Genomic DNA, 19,250 nt, shown 5'->3' on the forward strand with positions numbered 1-19,250 from the left:
TAGGAAATACAAAAATACACATGAAAAACTGTATTTATACTAAATCTTGCAGTTCTAAGGAAAAAAAACAAGAAACCAAGTATCACCAGCTGGGGGCTATGTACAAATCACAAACGGGACGGGACTGCTGTGAACGTGCCTTGAGCTGTTTTATTTTCCAGCATCATTAGTCTCATTACATGGTTATGACAATGGGAAGATGCCATCAGCTCACATCCTAGGCAGCAGACTAAGAACTTAATATTACAACTTATAAAGTAAGTTTTTTGACCATCACACAAAGCAAAAGCACATCGACAGTAGTTCCCATCCAATCGCTACAAGCACACATACCTCTGGTTAAAACAATACTTGCTTATTTCTAATACAATATCTGCTTGTAAGCCATAAAACGCAATGTACAGAGCTCCATTATTAAGCTTAGAACTTCCTAATATCTCACTAGATATACTTTTCTGCACTTAGAGAGTTATTCTAGACAAGCATTAATACACAGACCATTGTTTGATTTGTCCTTACTTTTCTACTTAATTTTTCTGCTGACCTATCTCATGCTTAGCTCTAATCATAGTTGTGCTATCTCTGAGACCTGCCTTTTCCAGCATTCCCAAAACCCTCTGATTTTATGGATTCCCACAACCTAGACACAATTTCTTTAAAGACCAGGTGAGAGGTCAACTCCCTGATCAAGCGAGGCAAAGTGAAGATGCATGTAGACCAGCCAGCATATCTGAAAGACCCTTTAGCAGCTAATTTCCCAGTTACTTATACCCAGAGAGGTCAACTATGGGTCTGCTTTTTAAGCAGCAGTGTCTAGACTTTAAAATCATATTTCTCATCCTGCCTGTGGAAAACAGGCAGACATCCAATTATACAAACTACCTATGCACCTACAAATCATATGCAATTATAATGTGTTTTGCATGATTAAAATGGCATACACAGAATAAAAAGACTGGTTTTAAGATACTAAAATTCTGCTCTTTTGCCTCTCATTTAATTAACCCCAAATGGTGTAGATAAAAAGTTATGAACATCTTACATTTTATTTCTCTGCTCTATCAGCTTGTAAAGAAGCATAACCAATGTTTACTTAAGACATTAGATAAATACCTAAGAAAAAAATCCTCTTTTTTTCATCTCAAAAGTTCAAAAGAATGATGTTTTTTGATCGAACATAGTATCGAAGACTGGGTCACCTCACATGAAAGTCACACAAACTCTAAGAAAAAAGGTGCTGGAGAACTTTTCTTTGATTATTCAAATATCAAACATACCCTCTGAGAAACTTGTTCAAAAATAGAGTAACAGCACTGCACCTAAACTGTCATCATTTAATATGAAGTGACAAGAAAGTGACAGATAATAAAGAACAGCCTGAAGATGGAATTGCTTGTCATTAAACCTTCATTTCCTCCTCAGGCACACAGAGAAGATCACAAGACTCCATTGTGCTGGAAGAAGTTCCCTAAAGAGAGAGTTACCTGATCTTAGTCACAAAAGGAGACATATCATATATTTAAACTTGAAAATGGAGTCTGAGTAATCAGGTGACAGAAGCTCCCTTTAGAAGATGGGCAGGGTTTAAGGAGGTTAAATTTCTTAGGGAGGGTAACGCACTTTATTTTGTTTTCCCTTATTGGCTGTATTGAGAATCATCATGGATAGGCCATAGCACTTGTAAGCACCACATCATCATAAATGAAGTATCAGTTAGAGGAAAGTCTATAAAAATCTAACACTGTTAACAACTTCTGCAGGTAGCAGTGAACCATCAATATACAGATTCAAAACTATCACGTTCCCAATTTTGAAGTTAGAAATATCTGGGTTCCTTACAATAAACTAGTAGTTAGGACTGCCTCTTCCAGCCACTGTCTATTCTACCAAACTAATGTGCATCATGACTGCAGTGACTTGTGTCCCAAACAAATATTTTAATGCATGTTGCTTGCAAAAATATGAAAATTCAAATCTTTCAATATAGGTACTTGCAAGGAAAGTTTTTGAAAAGAACACACTTTTTGGTCTATACCAAGCATTTAATTTTTTTTCTTTTTTCCTGCTTAATTCTTGAGGCACTTCCAATGCTCTTCAAAGAGTAGACTCCTTGGTTTAACCCTGTCAGTTTAAAGAATATAACATATTGCAGCCCATCGTGTCTTCAAGGTTAGCTTTATAAAATATAATGAAAAATTTGATTTTATGATATTTTGCTAACATTTGTAATCTGATTCATTTAGTATCTCATTCTCAAAGTATCTTATTCTTAGCAATCAATTGTTTTCAGCATTTAAATGAAGACATCCAGGGATTTCTTTATTTTTAATTTAGACTCTTTGTTCAAAGAAAATTTAATTTTAGGAAGAAAATAGAAAGGAAGTATTTGAAGAGCTCAAAAAAGAAAACAAACTAGAAATTTCAGCTCATTAAAAAAAAGGTAAATCTGGTAAATACAATTCAATTTTAGTTTTATGATCTGCAAGCAGACAAAAACCAATAGGCCAACAACTACTATTATCACACTCTTGGTCTTGTATACCAAAATGTCCTGCCTGGCGATTAATTTGTAAAACTCCGACTCCACACACACTGTGGGATTTTAAATGAATCTGAATCCTTAAGATGTCAGGAAAATACATTATAAAATCTATGTATTATTTGACTACACTTTAGAAATTTTACATTAGAAAACTGGGTTTTCAGATTTCTTCTGTTAACATTCAGTACAATTCTGAGTGTGGGCAAGGCTGTGTTTGACTTATTTTGACAAAAATATGAGGAAGAAAAATGTGAAATCTTTTAACTATGCTAAAGGAGTAGAAACTCATTACACGTAAGTTAAAATTATATATAGTTCTTCCAATCTCCTACTTTCAAAAGTTGCATCTATGTTACCAGATTAATAATTAATGCCAACAAATGAACAGCTATCACTTATTATTAGTAAAATCCTCACAATTAAATCTCAAAGTAAAAGAAATTTTTGAAAATACTTGAGTAAGTGGTGTTTGAATACAATTGTTAAACCCTTGAATTAATCACTGCCATAGGATCTTAGTACATGCTTACCCCATATAAACATTTTAATTCTATTACTCTTCAGGTTATAACATTTCCAAACCATTAAGACAAAAACTTCTGTTTCTAAGAGGTCTAACAGGACCTTGAAATTCCTGTTATTTTTTATTTGATTCATATATCCTGTGTAATAATATATATAATATAAAGTAAATTTCATTGCAACAGCATTTATTCCCTAATAAAATGCAAATGTTTGATCCATCTATATTAAATTCAACCATTTTTACAGTCAGAAAGTACCACTTAGTTGCAAAAATCTAAAATGTAACAGTTATATTATTGCCTGAAAAGAACATGAAAAATGAATCATAGAAAATAGGCCTAGAGGGAATCTTAGTAATTAATTTGGTCCATTCTCCTGCCCACACAGTCATCAAGCAGAAAAGAAAGCTACATTCTGGTAGGGCATCACTAGCCAAAGAATTCTGCAGTGCAACTGCAGTGAATTTTTTGTATTTAAATAAATTTGGTAACTGTTCAAAGATTCTGCATTTGTTTGATATTTTCTGTTACAATTTAAAATATGTAGCAATTGGAGGCATTTTAACAATTTAATATTTTCTATTTCTAAAGAAGAATAGCTTTGGACTAAATCGTTCAAAACTATGGAAAATACCAAAAATTCAAAGTGCAGGACAAAGGGAGCCGAAAAAAATAACTAAGAAACCACTGCCTATAAATGGTAAATTTTGGCAGGGACTTCAAGATCAATTTTTCCAAGTGTTATACTCAAGAGAAAATAATGAAAGTGAGATAGACTGGAATTTTAAACACACCATTGTAGAGCAACAGAACTTATAAAAATTTTATGGGTGTGCTAAGGCAAATGGAGTGGGCAATTGTATCAGTATCTCCCTTAATGAACTGATGTGTGATAGATGTTGTACAGCTCTGTTATTGGATTGCTGTTCAAAAAACAGTCCTACTGAATTCTAAGAAAATGCTATGTAATCAGGTACATGTAAAGCAGTTACATTTTCAAGTGAACAGGTCCTAATGAAATTAGGATTACATTTTTATTAGATTTGGTCAAAAAATGTAGGAAAATAAAAAAAAACCAACAAAACAAATACAATAGAAACATTATTTCACGAGTAATCTCATTATTAGCTGGAGATGTAACATGAATTTTGTATTTATGTGTTCTTTCTCTTCTCAATTAAAAACATAAATGGTATCTACAGGCACATGTCTTCATATTTACACTATCATACCTCAGTGTGTGTATACAAGTATGTGTGTGCGTGTGTTCATCCTTACTGAGGTCACAAGAAAGTAATGTGAATATGATAATTATCCTTCTAGAGAGACATACAGGACTAAGCCAAGGGATTGCTTAGCTCCTTTATTAAAAATCCTAACATTAACATAAGATGACAGCTTCCATCTTGCTGTTATAAACTGAAAATAATGCTTGAAAAGATGGAAAGTGTCAGAGCTATCAAAGTAGCTTATAAAAAACAGCTATGATCCAAAACAAAATAAAAATATCCATAGTCTCCACATCTCTACATGTTTGTGGGACTGAAGCTAAGTTTAATGAAGATGACAGGCATTTATGTAGAAAAAGCAACAAAGATGCTTTTACTTAATGTGAGATTTTGCCTAATTAACTTTCAAATAATTTTATTTTATCTTCTAGAAATCAACACAAATACAGATGCTGGTGTGGTCAAACTATTCTTTGTGTTGTTATAATAACAGTAATGCAACTCCCTACTTCACTATTTTCTTGCATGACTTTGTTATTTCCTACTCACAAAATAAATCTCAAGACGGAGAAGTTAATTTTAAATCTACACAGACACACAAACATGCCTATGCACAGTATGAAATTTATCTGCATGAAATTTTTCAGTATGAAATGTATTTATGTTAGTGTTCAATATAGAGCACATTAAAGAAAACACCTTATCCAGTTTAACATCTGTAAAATTCAATTGTCTTAACAGCTTTTGCACATTTGTTTACTCTACAAACTTCAAGTTATTGCTTATTATGGTCTCGTGTCTTTTACACAATATGTTTCCAACTCAGCCAAAAAATAAGTTCCCTTTTAAGATAAGTTATGAAAGTATTAGTCCTTTTATCTGGCTTTCCCTCCTGTCCTGGCTTAACCCCAGCCAGCAATCAAGTACCACACAGCCCTCACTCACTCCCAGCAGTGGGGTCGGGGAGGGAATCGGAGGATAAAAGCAAGAAAACTTGGGTGGAGATAAAGACAGATTAATAGGAAAATCAGGAAAAGGTGCTGTTCATTAAATATAGAATCAAATCCTCTCACAAGAAGAGGGAAGCCTGTTTTCTTCAGTCAAATACTATAGAAATGTATCTACTAAAATGAAATGCATATCAGCAAGATCAGGTAAAACACTCACTCCAGGCTCTTGTGAATCTAAAACCGCTTTTCCTCAGAGAGGTTATGCAATCTCTTTCACATTGCAACAGGTAGAAAAAAAATTATTCCTTTCAGAAATTAAAATATCATTTTTTAAATCTATCTTTTCTTTCCATCTTGTCTACCTCTCAAATTAATATCAAAAAACTAAAACACTATGTATTTATTAAACATAGCTTGGTGTGGTGCAGCTGATAAGGGGGGAAAATGCAACGTATTGTGGGCTACTGTGCAAGCACTTCCATTGCAATGGAAAAAGAATGAAGGAAACCTTGTGCAGGTTTATCATTCAAATATAATGATAAAATGCAATCATGAAGTGAAAAACTTGATTAAAGTTCAGCAGAAAAGGAAGGTAGGTAATAAAACTCAGTTACTAATGATGTGTGCATACAAAACTATGAAAATGGATGTGTATAGAGATATAAAAGGATGCAAAATATACACATCTATATATTTAATTATATTTGAAGACATTTTTAGAGAACTATATATTTATGTTTGCTTTGCTACTACCAAATGATGCATCCCATCTGGATTTACTAGATATTAAATACACACTCGTTAGTACAGCATTCCTACACCAGTTTTTTCATCTTTTCATTTCCTAATTTCCATTCCTTTCAGGTGAAAATCGCTTCAGTAAAACAGATAATTGCTTCTGCTTTGCAATGTCAAACAGTTTGCCTCAGGTTACGGCAGTGTCTAAAATTAAGATGGGAAAGAAAGTTCTCATTATCTTTCTCTGTTTCGAGCACCCTTTCATTTCATCCTTTTTGCTGGTGTCCAAAGTCACACTCTCCCTATTGTTTATTCTTTTCTACTGTTTTCTTGCGTTTAGTTACAATTTTAGTTCTTCTCTTCCCCATAATTCGTCACCTTCAGTCTCAGTTACATATGTCAACATTTTACAATGGCTAAAGAACAAACCTAGAATATGTGCAATCCAGTTGCTTAGTCCACACCATTTTCAGTACTACTCATAAATCTTTATGTCTCTCTACTTAATTGTTATGCTAAAACTTCTTCCACATCTCGAAAAACAAAAGACTCCTTTAAGACTGTTTATATATACATGGTATTCTTGAAATCTTGAAAAGTCTTAAGATAAAACTGTCACTCATTTCCATATGCATATTTTTCCATAGTCTTGCCTTAACTGTCATCTCTTGGCAATGAAGTTCTAAAACTGTGTCCTCACTGTTAAAAAGACAAAGTACAGAATGACAAATGTGAGGCAATGATAACATGCAGTGGCTCCTGCTGCTGGGCTGTCAAATTTTAAAAGCATCAGTGAAGCAACCAATCATTGAGTCTCCTTCCATTGTTACCATGAAACCATGCTTTTATCTTGGAAGGACTGAAGAATAGCTTTCAGTTTTCTATTCAAGGAAAACTAGAGCATAGTGCTGATAATGACAAGGTTGCAGGTTCGATCCCTATATGGCACATTCACTTAAAGTTGGACTAGATGATTCTTGAGGGTTCCTCCCAACTCAGAATATTCTGTGGTTCTGATGTGTAAATTTTAGGCCTCCCTTCACCTGGACAGATTGGCATGACTGGGATCGTTTGCTGAATATGTATTTGTGGGCTTTTTCACTTTATCCCAAAAAACTAGATTTTAAACCCCCAACAAAGACATTATGTGTGAGCTTATCCATACATAGATTTCTATTTTCTGTATTTGTGGAATTTAGCAATAAATAATAGAAACAAAAAAAAAAAAAGTTATCTGATGTAACAGGTTGCCTAAACATATGCTTTCCTTTTCCCAGATGAGCACTAACATTCTTTATTTTGACACCAGCTGTGAAGAATGTCTTTTTGGTCCAGTCAGAATGCTCTCTCACAAGTGAAATTCTAAATGTTTTTTTGTAAAAGCTGGAGAGACCAAGCCTCAAGAAATGGACTCTTTAAGATACTTTTGACTTTTGTTTCACAAATCCACAAGCATCTCATTCACAGATGTTCAGTTAACCCAAAATATTACTTGTTTTAAAATACTGCCCCTAGAATTCATCACAAATTTAATTGTTTGATTACTTGAAATAGGTACTAATGAAATATTATTACATGACTGGTTTATATTTAATTTTGTACTCCCCTGGAATGCTTACACAGCAGAACTCAGCTCATACAACTATCATTCAATATCATTTAAACATATTATTCAGTTCTAAAAAAGAAACAGCTGAAATAGCTGGACAAGCATCATAGCACTTCTTTATTACATTCTACAAAAGGATTTCTTTGAGTAAAAGAGAAACAACATCCAAGCGATTTCAATCCTTTTGCAATTAGTAAAGTCAAAAATTCAGATAAATACAACTGACTCAAGCATTAGATTTAAAATTATACTTCTATTTGTAGATTGCAACTCAGATTTAACTGATTATAAAGAAATAATACAAGTGATACCTAATGTTAAGCTTAGTCAAAAATTATTCAAGTACTCTGGTAGAAGTACTAGAAGCAAATTGAAGTAGAAGCAGGGAAGTAGAAGAGAGGTAAATTGATTTTAAAATGCAATGACAGTGCAATAAAACTCTCAACATAACGTACACATGTATTTTCAAATTAGTTTTCAGTTATATGGATTTTCTTTGGTGACTTGACATAGCATGTAATGAAAAATGCATCATTCTTCAGCAGTTTACATAGATGTCATTGTACTAAATTTCTTATTTATTTTAGTCTAAACAGAAGTAATAAGACCATGAAAAACTTACATTTCAGTATGCTTTCTTATTCATTAAAAAAGTTTGGTGAGACATTTCAAAGCAATTTTTTCAAACTACTGGAAACAATTACATTATACAGTACATTATTAACCTGTAGTTGTTTTCCTAAAAGTAAAAATGTATTAAAATTTATACATTGCATATTCAGTCTATATTTACAAGACTACATGCACTGTGTATACTTTGCATATATTTAGGGGCTATATTTATATAAAGTCTACAATCATACATGCATGTTAATGTATTCTTAAAACTAGTGAATAACTTGTAAGCCTTGACTCATCAAATAAGTGCAGCTTTCAGAAATACTATAAAAGACTTATTTCTAGTGATTTACACCCATCATATAGAAACATACTGGATCATATAGAACTAAACTCAGAGAAGCAGACAGAATTAAATTTCAGATGCAGTAACCTCTGATCTCAGTTACTTTGTTTGACAACATGGAAGCTCTAAAGGGTTGAACTAAAAAAGGCTGGTTCAGTTCTTCTATTTTCAGGTATAAAATGTTCAAACAGTTACAATTTTAGGAGACTTTCTATAGAACACATATTGTTGTCTTTTTGTTTGGGTTTTTTTTGAGATCTAGCACACAGCCCAATTTTGTTATCTGTCACGCGAAGGTACACGTTAGATGTTTTCACTTTTTTCAAAATGTTTCAGAGATTGGCTCAACGAGATAGTCAAGACAGTTTTGAAAATGCTTGTGGCATCTGACATAAGAGAGATTATTACACAGCTGAAAACAGAAGAAGCAAAGAAAAGGGAGCAAAGCTTAAACCAGGAAATGAACAGAAAGCTCTTCTTTCTAATATAAATGTGTGCAACTCTACTGTGTTGCAAAGAGAAGGAGATAAAGTTCAGTGATAATTTTAAGCCCTTCATCATTTAATGAACATAGGTTACTAGGATCATAACACATTTCCTAGACTTATGAACTCCTCCTTACTTCCAAATTCTGGCTAGATGAGAAGTCTGTTGCAGTCATGGATCATTGCTTAAATTCTCTCATAAAACGTATTTACTCTCCTTTCCCCACTGAGATGATATTCACATTTGACATTCTCGAAAATGATATGTTTGATGTGAACATACACCAATAATTATCTACATGAAGAAAATAATCTAGATTTGTGACAGTGAGAACTAAGAACAAAAAGTACAAGGGAATAAACTTTAGCTATTCCTTTAAGAACTCAGAAAAGAGAGGGAAATTATTCCCTAATTCAAGGCAAAGCAATAAAGAAACAAATTAGCAAGCACAGTAGCCTGGGAACAATAAATATGTCCACTGAGTTAGACACAGTGCATATGTGGCCGATAATTTAACACCATGAAAGGGGATTACAAATCTGCAGTGGTGCAGTGAAACACTAAATTCCAAAAAGATTTAGTGCAAGCAACACAAGGTAGCGTTAAACAGCTGACAAAAGATAACAAGGAAAAAGCACACACAGTTTCAGAGATTTCATAATACTAAAAGACATAAGGCCATCTAAACATGTAGAAATTGCATCACACTTAGTGTTGGCTTAATCTCTACTCTTTCAAGCAGCAGCTTGGCTGGCAGCTACAAAAAAAATTCATTAAGGACAGGCTATCTCAAAAAATAAAAAGCTTTAGAGTAAGCTTTGACAATTTGAAAAATCAATTCATGTGGCTAGATTCATACTTTAAAGAAATATAAATCCCTAACCTAATCTATTACAAAGTAGGATTAGAAATAAATCAAGTGGTTTTGATAGTTTCCTGAACTACTTTAATGCTGATCTCTGTTGAAGAGTTGTATTATTGTGAATCTCACACAGATTAATATTTTATACTTCCAGGAGTAGCATTTCAGGCTAGGACTGAGACAAATAGCCTGGAAATGAAATCGCAAGATGTCCTAAAAGTATTTGCTATTGCTAACCATGTTTCATTAACTGCTTCTGGTCTTTTTCCTTTAAAACGACGAATCTGCAAGACTGTCTCCTACCTATTTTATCATGGGAGGAGAAAAAGTAAGGAAACAACAATTAAAACTAATCTGATGAGTCAGAAAATACATGCAGTACTGACATTTATCACATAATGATTCAACAAATATTTACTAAATAACTTTTCAAAATAAGTGTGCTGATGAAAGGGCACATACATAGATTTTCTATCATAACACTGAGTGAATTTTCTTAAGTGTTTCAAATTACAAATTTCTAAATTCCAAAATGTTCTCTTACCTACCTAGGCTTTCTCAATAAAAACCAAACAAAATTCCTACCTTACAGACTATAACATAGTGGCAATAAAGCTTCATAAGAACAAAGTTATTTAAATGGCGTTATCTGCTATTTGTCTTATTCTATATTGCCATTTTTTCCCCACTGAGTGCTAATAAGTGCTTGCTGTTGAAGAGGTTTACATTTAACATCTGTCAGTTGTATCCAGAAGTAGCACCTACAGGGATCTGTCTAATAGATTGCTATTCTCCTCTGTAGCACCACCAAATCTGTCTCACATCATTTACATACAGATAGTTATAGGTATTCATCATTTCATTATGCTGACTGCCTCACTATTCTAATGTATAATGTCTCTTTAATGAGCCTCAAAAAATACAATATTCCTTGATTTATGACTGCTTAACTGAAAAATTATACAGATTGACAAAAACTCATCATAAAGCTTTTTTTGTGTTCCCACTACCTTGCACTTTAAATTTAACAATTACTCTCAAGTTAATCTCATGATTTGCTTCTTTGACAAAAGAAATTATCAAATTTTACCACACTAGGCTTCACAGTCACTGCTGTTTTAATAAATATACTTTCTCTTCCATGAAAAAACAGTATAGAATTTGACAAATTAAAATTGATCCGTTTTTGTCCAAGAAATACAATGTATTGGGCAAACTATTTCAATATTATTATATGCCAATTACAGTACACTTCCTAAATTATCATGTGGAATACTGTTGTACTAGTCATGCAAGAGTGGCTCATAAATGAGCCAATTCACATGTTCAAGTAAATTGAACTATGGTTTATTGTATGAACTTCAATTATTTTATACACAAATGCTTAGCACTGAGAAACAACTCTGCCATTAAAAGCACACTGAAACAATACAAGCATACCTAAAACACCAAACAGAAATCTGAGAACAAGAGGGAAACACTTCATTCCTTTGACTGCACCCAGGCATTTCAGCTCCCCCAACTGCATCTCCCCATGTTTATGGATATATCAGCATTCCTCTGGTTTTGAACATCCAAGCTGAAAGGGTCTACAAACTGTTCATAGTGTCCATTAGAAGCACAAATTTCCATGAAGTATGAGAAACCTTATGATGCCTTGTTTTTGACATATCTACAACTTACAGCTGAATGTTTTTAGCATGTGAGAAAGTGCTGAGCTCTGACAGAAGTTTCTCCCATAACAGAGATAGCTGCAATTTTTTACTCCATCTACTACAGTTTAAGCTTACCCTATAACCAGACAGTTTGCAACTCCCTCTCCTCTGCTCAGCCTTTCTTTTCCGTAGAAGTTTCAGAAACACCACAGTGAGACCTTTCCCTTATCAAACACTGCTCCTTACAGAGGGTTCAAATGTAATGAGTGCAGATAAACAAATGAGCACTATATAACCTTGCACTGCCTTATCTCGAAGCATCATTTCCTATTTCCAAATCATGAAACCAGGCAACAAAGGCTATCCATTCAATGCAGAAGAGATGTACAGAGATTTTAGCAACAGATGGCAAGCTACATTCCCTAGATCCCTGCAAAAAAGTCAACTTTAAGCGAAAAATCAAACCAAACAACAATACAATACTACTGAATATTCAAGAGCTGTTTCAGTAGATGCAAATATGTTATGATATGAAAGAAAACAGAGTGCAAAAATGACACTGATATGTTTGACAATGACAAGTTAAATGCTCAATACAGTAAAAATTTTTATTTCATCATTTTGAATCCCTATTTTAGTTCCTTTGCACTGAATATTCCAGTTTATATCAACATCCAACTTTCAGAGCCAAACTCCAAAAGAAGTTGGGTATATCATAGGAATACAGATATGTCAATCCCTAATCAGCACCATGTCTTTTTATCATCTAGGAAAATTCCCATATCTACACATTTCAACAATATAAAACGTCAGTCTATCAAATAGGCCAATAGAACATTTTTTAGAATTTTTTTTTAATTAATAAATCACAATAATTCAAAAATGTTATTGGTTTGCATGTGGAACTTCTAAACTTGAATCCAGACAACTGGTATGTCAATCCAAATACCTGTTGTCAATAGAAGGCCTTAATTTATAAACCCAAATGCTTCATTAATTCAAAACATCTCAAAATATCCATTCCTTCCCATAACAATAAAGAGATTTATATCTCAGCTTGTAGTAGCGATAAAATCCAATTTAAGAAATATTCAATTTACTAGTCGCAACATATACTTAGACTGTCACTCTGACCATCTCAGAACAATATTTCTATGTCCCTTGACAATAACTAAGAGGCAGAGAGCCAAGGGCAGCCATGGACAAAGTTTATGCTGTTAGTGTTCATATTGTGCATCTCTAGCTGGAAGAGACTATGACTACTTGTTATCTTAGTGACACAGAAAGAAGCTGATAAGAACAAATACAGATATCCCTATAATCCCTTCATGTTACAATTCTATTTTCTTGCTTTTCTTCTATACAAATTCATTATTTCATCTCCTACAGTATACAGAGTTACCATTTCCAAAAGCTATCTAATAATGCCTGTGACTCATGATTTTCCTTCCTCAACTGAATTTCAGAAAAGGCAGTGGAGGAACATCAGAACAAGCTTTAAGCCTTCACATTGTTCCTTCCTATGTGTGCATATAAATATTTGTAACTGTTTCTCTGGCGGAATAGGAAATTAGCCATTTTCCTTGTAGAGTACTGAATTACACATAAACCCAACAAAATTCTGTTTCCCATTGATTGAGCCTACTTACAGGAAGGTGGTGTTGCAAAAGGATTCACTACTTCAGTCACTGTAGTCTGCACATCAGAAGAAAATCCAGAGTGTGTTCTGTTCCTGTGATCAATTTTCTATCTTGCTGTAGCTGCACCTAGGAAATAGCCAGTACAGAGTCAGTACAACTAAATATAGAAAATAACATAAACCAAATTATTAGAAATGAAAAAATGAGAATATGTCCAACAACAATTTATGGCAAAGTCCATACGATTATTCATCAATATGGCATAAAATTTAAACTTTTGTCTTCTGTCTTCATTTAATTTTGTAGTACCCAAGTGATTCCAGAGTTCTACAATCTCAAGACTGCCAAGTAGAATCAAACAGATGTCATCATTACACCTAAACAGCCATCTGGTAGCCTGAGAGGAGAAGCATAATGACCACAGAGGGAACTGGTCCAGCCGTCCAGAACAGCACAACCGCGGGTCTATTCAGCATGTAGAACAAATGGAATATACAGAATATATGAAGTAAACAGTCACAGTTATTTAAGAGTAGAGTTAACTCATAGTTTTTGTGTTTCAGTAAAAACAGAAGAAGCAACTTCTCTTCCTTTTGATTCTTCTTTACATAGTTGGTAGAATTCTACAGAAAGCAGAAGAGCCAGGAATAAGGCATTAAAGATAGCCTGTTCTGGTATTTCTTAAAGAGGGTGGGGTTCAGATGTATCTTCACATCCAAACCAATACTGACAAGGGCTGGTACGACTCCCTTTAAGTAGCTGAAGTCAAAGCTTAATCATCACCCTCCAAAAAAAATCTACACCAGGAGATAACCACTCTTACTTTTACATCTAGGCTTTGCTGCAAATTAATCCCTCCTACTTCTTGTCATATCTAAATCAGTTTACGCTGATCTCCTTTCTCAAAAATTTTATATATTGCAACCCCCATTATTCCCAGTTTTTTAGGCTGAATAAACTTGGTTCAGTCTTCTTTTGATGCCTTTAATATTAAATTTAATGAACTGTCAATTACCAGGTACATTTTGTTTAGACAACTTGAGCCTCCAGGTTATTTTACTGGATCCTTACACAAAATGCTCCTAAAGATCTGTAGAGATCAAGTGGATCTTGTTTCAGCAGTTTCTATCCCTTGTGCCTTTGGTATAGACCATCAACCCAGTAAACAGAAATGTTTGTCATGCCTCCAATTCATAAAGGGTGATAGAGGAATGAAGTGTTTTCATATTTGTCAGAATATGTCTGCCGGGCTTTTTAGCACATCTTGCTTGAGTTCTGCTACTGCTGAAAGGAAGGAAAACACTTGTGTAAGAAAGTAAAAAATCTGGAACTGGCCACACATGTAACAGTATGGCATGGTAAATATGCTGTCCCCATATTCTTCCCTAAAGCGCTACAGGGAATTCCCCATCTTCCATTTGTGCTGTTAATTATTCCTACTTAGTGCTTCTGCTTGTTCTCACCAAACTGAATGTCTATTATTTTCTAGTATTTCTACTTTTTATTTGGATTATTTTAAGCCTGGGACAGCAGCAATATTAGCATCTACTCTATTTCCAAAACTACCAACAATATCATAAATAATATTACACACAGTACAGACTTACACTTCTCCTCCACAACCCCAGTCACTGTGGAAAAGAGTGACTGCAACTAAATATTACATCTTTTTTAACTCAAAAAACTTGAATAATACTTTTAGTCTAATCTTATCTAGATCACAGTTCCCTGGCTTGCTTAAAAGAATGCCATGTATAATTATCAAAACTGCAGTTTACTAAATTAAAGTAATATCTCCTAACCCTTAAGGTTTGCTGCAGTTTTTGAAGAGACAAAATAGGACTGACTTATTCCTGAGAAATCTGTGCTTTTCAATCTCAGTATCTCTTGCAGATGTGTAGAAAGAACAGTTTGATAATTTCAGGTCCCTCAAGGAAATTCAGGTAAAACAATTATGCACAATTCTTTGGCTATTTCTTCAGGTCTTACTTTCAGTCCTTTTCTGAGCTTCTGAAATTTCACCATCCTTAAGTTCTCAAATATGATGCTACTATACATAATGTAAAGATTTGTTTATTCCTTTATGCATATCTTGTGGCTTTATAAATGAAATAATCTTTGCACCTAAGACCCAAATAAAATACAGTTCTTTGTTTCTAGCTGAGCTTTACCTCACAGTTAGATAATTTGTATTTAGTTTTATAAGAGAAGTTTGTAATTTTTTTGGTAATTAATTTGATTTAGTAAATTAGTTGATTTACTAAAATCATTGGATTCTAACACCACCCATCCGAGATTCCAATACTGACCTCTGAATCTTCCACTGCTTTCTATACAGAATCAGCTAGGTTGAAAAAGACACACAAAGAGGCTAACAGAATGTGAGATAGTTTATGTTTCATTTTTAAGGTGTTACATAATTGTACATAGATTTGTCCCACCAGCTCCTTTGATATTTAAGTGAAGATTTCTTTTAAAATCATTTTAACTGTTTAGCTTGCACTAATTTTCACACACAGAAGGGATTTTCTAAATTTCCGAGTATGTTTAAAAAATGAAAATGCAGTCTGTTATGTTTCTAAATACAACAGATTTTCAAAATGGATATTTGTGTTTTGGGATATCTATATTAGATTGCTGGGTGAAGCTCTTTAAATAAAGAAGTATATACATCAGAGTACAGAAAGTATTTTAATTACAGGAAAGAACACAGAAGACAAAACCAGATAAATCTAAGACCACTCAAACCAAGTGTCTCATCTGCCCAGGTTCACCTGTACCAGCTAACAGGAAAGATACACAGGGAGCTCTCAGTTAACCAAATGGGTACATATGTGCATGAAGACCTCCACAACATAGCCTATTCCTCAGCTGATTTTCCTAACAAGCTGAACTTAATAGCAAGTTGTCAGGTGTTCCTTTATGCTGTCACAGAAACTGGTGGAAGGTGCTGTTCCTCTTGAATAAATTAATGAACTACACATTCACTACAGCAAATGATTTTACATGCCTTTGTTGCCCATATTTTTCAGCTTCTCTCCTACTCCAGCTGAGTTACAGCCATCTTCTTCTCAACATTTCATCCTTTCTGATCTAGAAGGTTAATCTGTTTTCTTTAATATTAGGATGGAAATTAGGGATGACAACTTTCCACAAGCCATAGTGGGCATCATATACTTTTAGAGAACTATCAACAAAAAATACAGTCCACTGTCTAAGAAAAGTTTAAAAAAGGACAGTAAGTCTAAAACAAATGTGCTGCTTGCACAAAGCCTTGGGATAGTTGTCCCTTTGGCATATGAAAGCAATGAGAAATATCAGCTATCCCTGGCGAGAAGACTATGTTAACATCTGTATCTCATTTTGAGTACTAGATTAATTTTTTTCATAAGACTTTCTCTGCTTCTCAGCTCTGTAATATCCCACCCTTAACATATAAAATGACCCTAAGAAAAGCAGTTCATCCCTGTAATTCTACTACTTCCATGATAATAGCATCCCAGATAAGGAATATCTATCAAATGTGTCAGAACATTATCTGTTCATTCCAGTCTCCCTTTTTGCCTTATTTTTCTTATCTTCCAGCAGCACATGCCTTGGCTTCTACTCAACATCAGTCACAAAGCTCATAGATAAATAAATCAAATAAATAAATAAAACAAATAAATAAAACCTAAAAAAAGAAAAGAAAAGGAAATACCAACACCGAACACACCCTCACACACTCTTTGTTCAAGACTGGAGTTGTTTAAACTCTATTATTTCCTTTTTCATGACAAAACGCAACCTGCCTAGAAAATTTTACAACATTCTAAAAGTCTTGCAGTGAGAAAGGGTAGTTAGGGCAGTATGGGACAGGACAAGGTGTACTGGCTCTGGCTTTGCCAGGAGCAGCAGTGAGCCCTCGGTGGGCGCAGCAGGGTGAAGCCACAGGGAGCAGCTGCACACCAGGGGCAGGGAGGCAGCAGCGGAGGTGGCTGCCACTGCCCCATGGGACAGCAGGTCTGGACACAAGCCATATACAAAGAACAGCGGTTTTCCATGCTTTTTTGCCAGTGCTAAGGCTTCTCCTTAAGCCTCCAGGGTCCCTAAGCTTCTGAAGAGATTCTCCAGACATGAAGCAGCACCCGCAGGAGACGAAAGGAGCGGATCACTTACTTAACCTGCCTAGACTTATGTAAGTTCATGGCCCTGTATGTACACGGCATCCCCAGAGGTGTTCATGGAGCTGGCAGGTGTCTCTGTGAGACTGCCTGTCCTTTTTGAAATGTTTCTGAAGACTTGAAGGCAGTTGCTGTCATGCTTCTTTTTATGACAAGCAAAAAGCAAGATCCAAGGAACTACAGGCTGGTCAGCCTTAACTGTGTCCCCAGAAAAGTTGTGGACCAGATATTTGTAGAAGCCACTTCTTGCCTGAGCAGATCATGCCTGACCAACATCAGTACCCTATAAACTATGTAGTATGGCTATTATATATTTAAAATAGATGGAAAGCCAAATTCCTTTGCAGATAGATATTGCTATCTGAAATAAACACACACAGGTTATGGATCACATTGTACAAAAAGCAGATGTCAAATCCGAGAAACTGGGTCATTTAAAATTTGAGAATAATTGCTATTTACTTTAGCAAAATGCTAAAAAAATTAAATTTGCATAATTTCTTAGAAACACCTACTTTGATGATTTGTTACAATTTTAAAATTATTTATTAGGGAAACCTTCAGACACATTTCATTTGGTTACAGATGTATCATTTACAGAGTAATAAATTTTCAGAGTTTTGTAAAATTGTATTTATTGTTGCAATCCTTTTTTTTGCCTTTTAGAATATTAAAGATATTATTTCATTTTCTAACAGCTTATTTGCACAGTGTATGTTATAGAAAACATGGCATCTCTAGAAAAATTATGTCCAATGACTGGTAAAAATATGAGGCTCACTTTCAATAGATCTATGAGAAAATGCTGTGAAGCAGCCTGAACCTGAAAAAAATTGTCATCTTAAGGTGAAAAGTAAATTCACCTTAATTGCTGAAAATATAAAATATTGTATTTATGAAAAATCTAATCATAATTCTTTTACTGCTGCACAGCTAAACTTCACATTTTCTGAATTCTTCATATGTATATGTGGTCTCTGGAAGCCCACATACCTCACACATGTACACTATAAAAATATACAGAAGAATTTTTATACAATATGCATGCTGTAAGAGACACAGATATGTATTTTGAGATGATGCCGTAAAGAGTTCATGACCTTAGAGCTATTTTCCAACCTCAATGATTCTATGATTTTATGATGCAATAATGCTGCTTGGGAAGAGAGTTAAAGCAATAGCAATTTAATCAATATCTTATTATAAGCACGATATGAGAACTTGTGAACAAGGCTTTCTATCCAATACCGACAAAAATATGAACATTCCTTACTTGTAAACTTGTAGAGCTTATTAAAACTAAATGTGTTTCCCTAAATTAAACATTTTATCAAAAACAGGAGGAAAGTTTCTAGCCATTACTTTCCCTTGTAGATTTTTAATGAAATCCAGGTATGACAATGAATCCAGAATATTCCATCTACCATGGACAACATATGTCAAGCACAGTGCTCTGAGCTAACCTTTAGCTACTGAATCCAAAAGATGTATTAAAATTAAACAGTTTTATTTTTTCAAAGTTAAGTTCCTGATTATTGCAAATTGCAAAGAAGAACGTGGTGAAAAGCAATTTAAAATACGCTTGAAACTAACAGCACATTCAAATTATGAATTAAAACTTCCCTTTAACCTAAATTTACAATTTAGACTGCTTTTTATCATATATAGTGAGAATTTTCAAGGAACTCTGGCAGAAGGAGAAAATATGCCTTAATATATAGGAAAAAAGGAGTACTGAAAATGATGGTAAGACTTAAATTTTAAGGTTCAAATGTCTATAAAAACTGGCTTAAGGTGTAGCTTTCATGCCTTAATATTTATTGTATTGTGTCAATTTAATGTAATTTACACTTTCAATATACTTCTTTTATCTGAACTGAACACCCAC

The 19,250-nt window shown here is 34.0% G+C and overlaps 1 protein-coding gene across 15 annotated transcripts in view; it reads right to left on the bottom strand.

Annotated features, from left to right (window-relative positions):
* TENM3 (teneurin transmembrane protein 3) overlaps positions 1 to 19,250 on the bottom strand; it is a 1,284,378-nt gene that overhangs the window by 1,220,487 nt on the left and 44,641 nt on the right. For all 15 annotated transcript variants that reach the window (XM_030947662.1, XM_030947654.1, XM_030947660.1 and 12 more), the window contains exon 2: positions 13,209 to 13,325. The gene's annotated coding sequence lies outside the window, so the exon portion shown is untranslated. The remainder of the gene's footprint in view (positions 1 to 13,208; positions 13,326 to 19,250) is intronic.

Source organism: Camarhynchus parvulus, chromosome 4, assembly GCF_901933205.1.
Source record: "Camarhynchus parvulus chromosome 4, STF_HiC, whole genome shotgun sequence".
Lineage (NCBI taxonomy): Eukaryota > Metazoa > Chordata > Aves > Passeriformes > Thraupidae > Camarhynchus > Camarhynchus parvulus.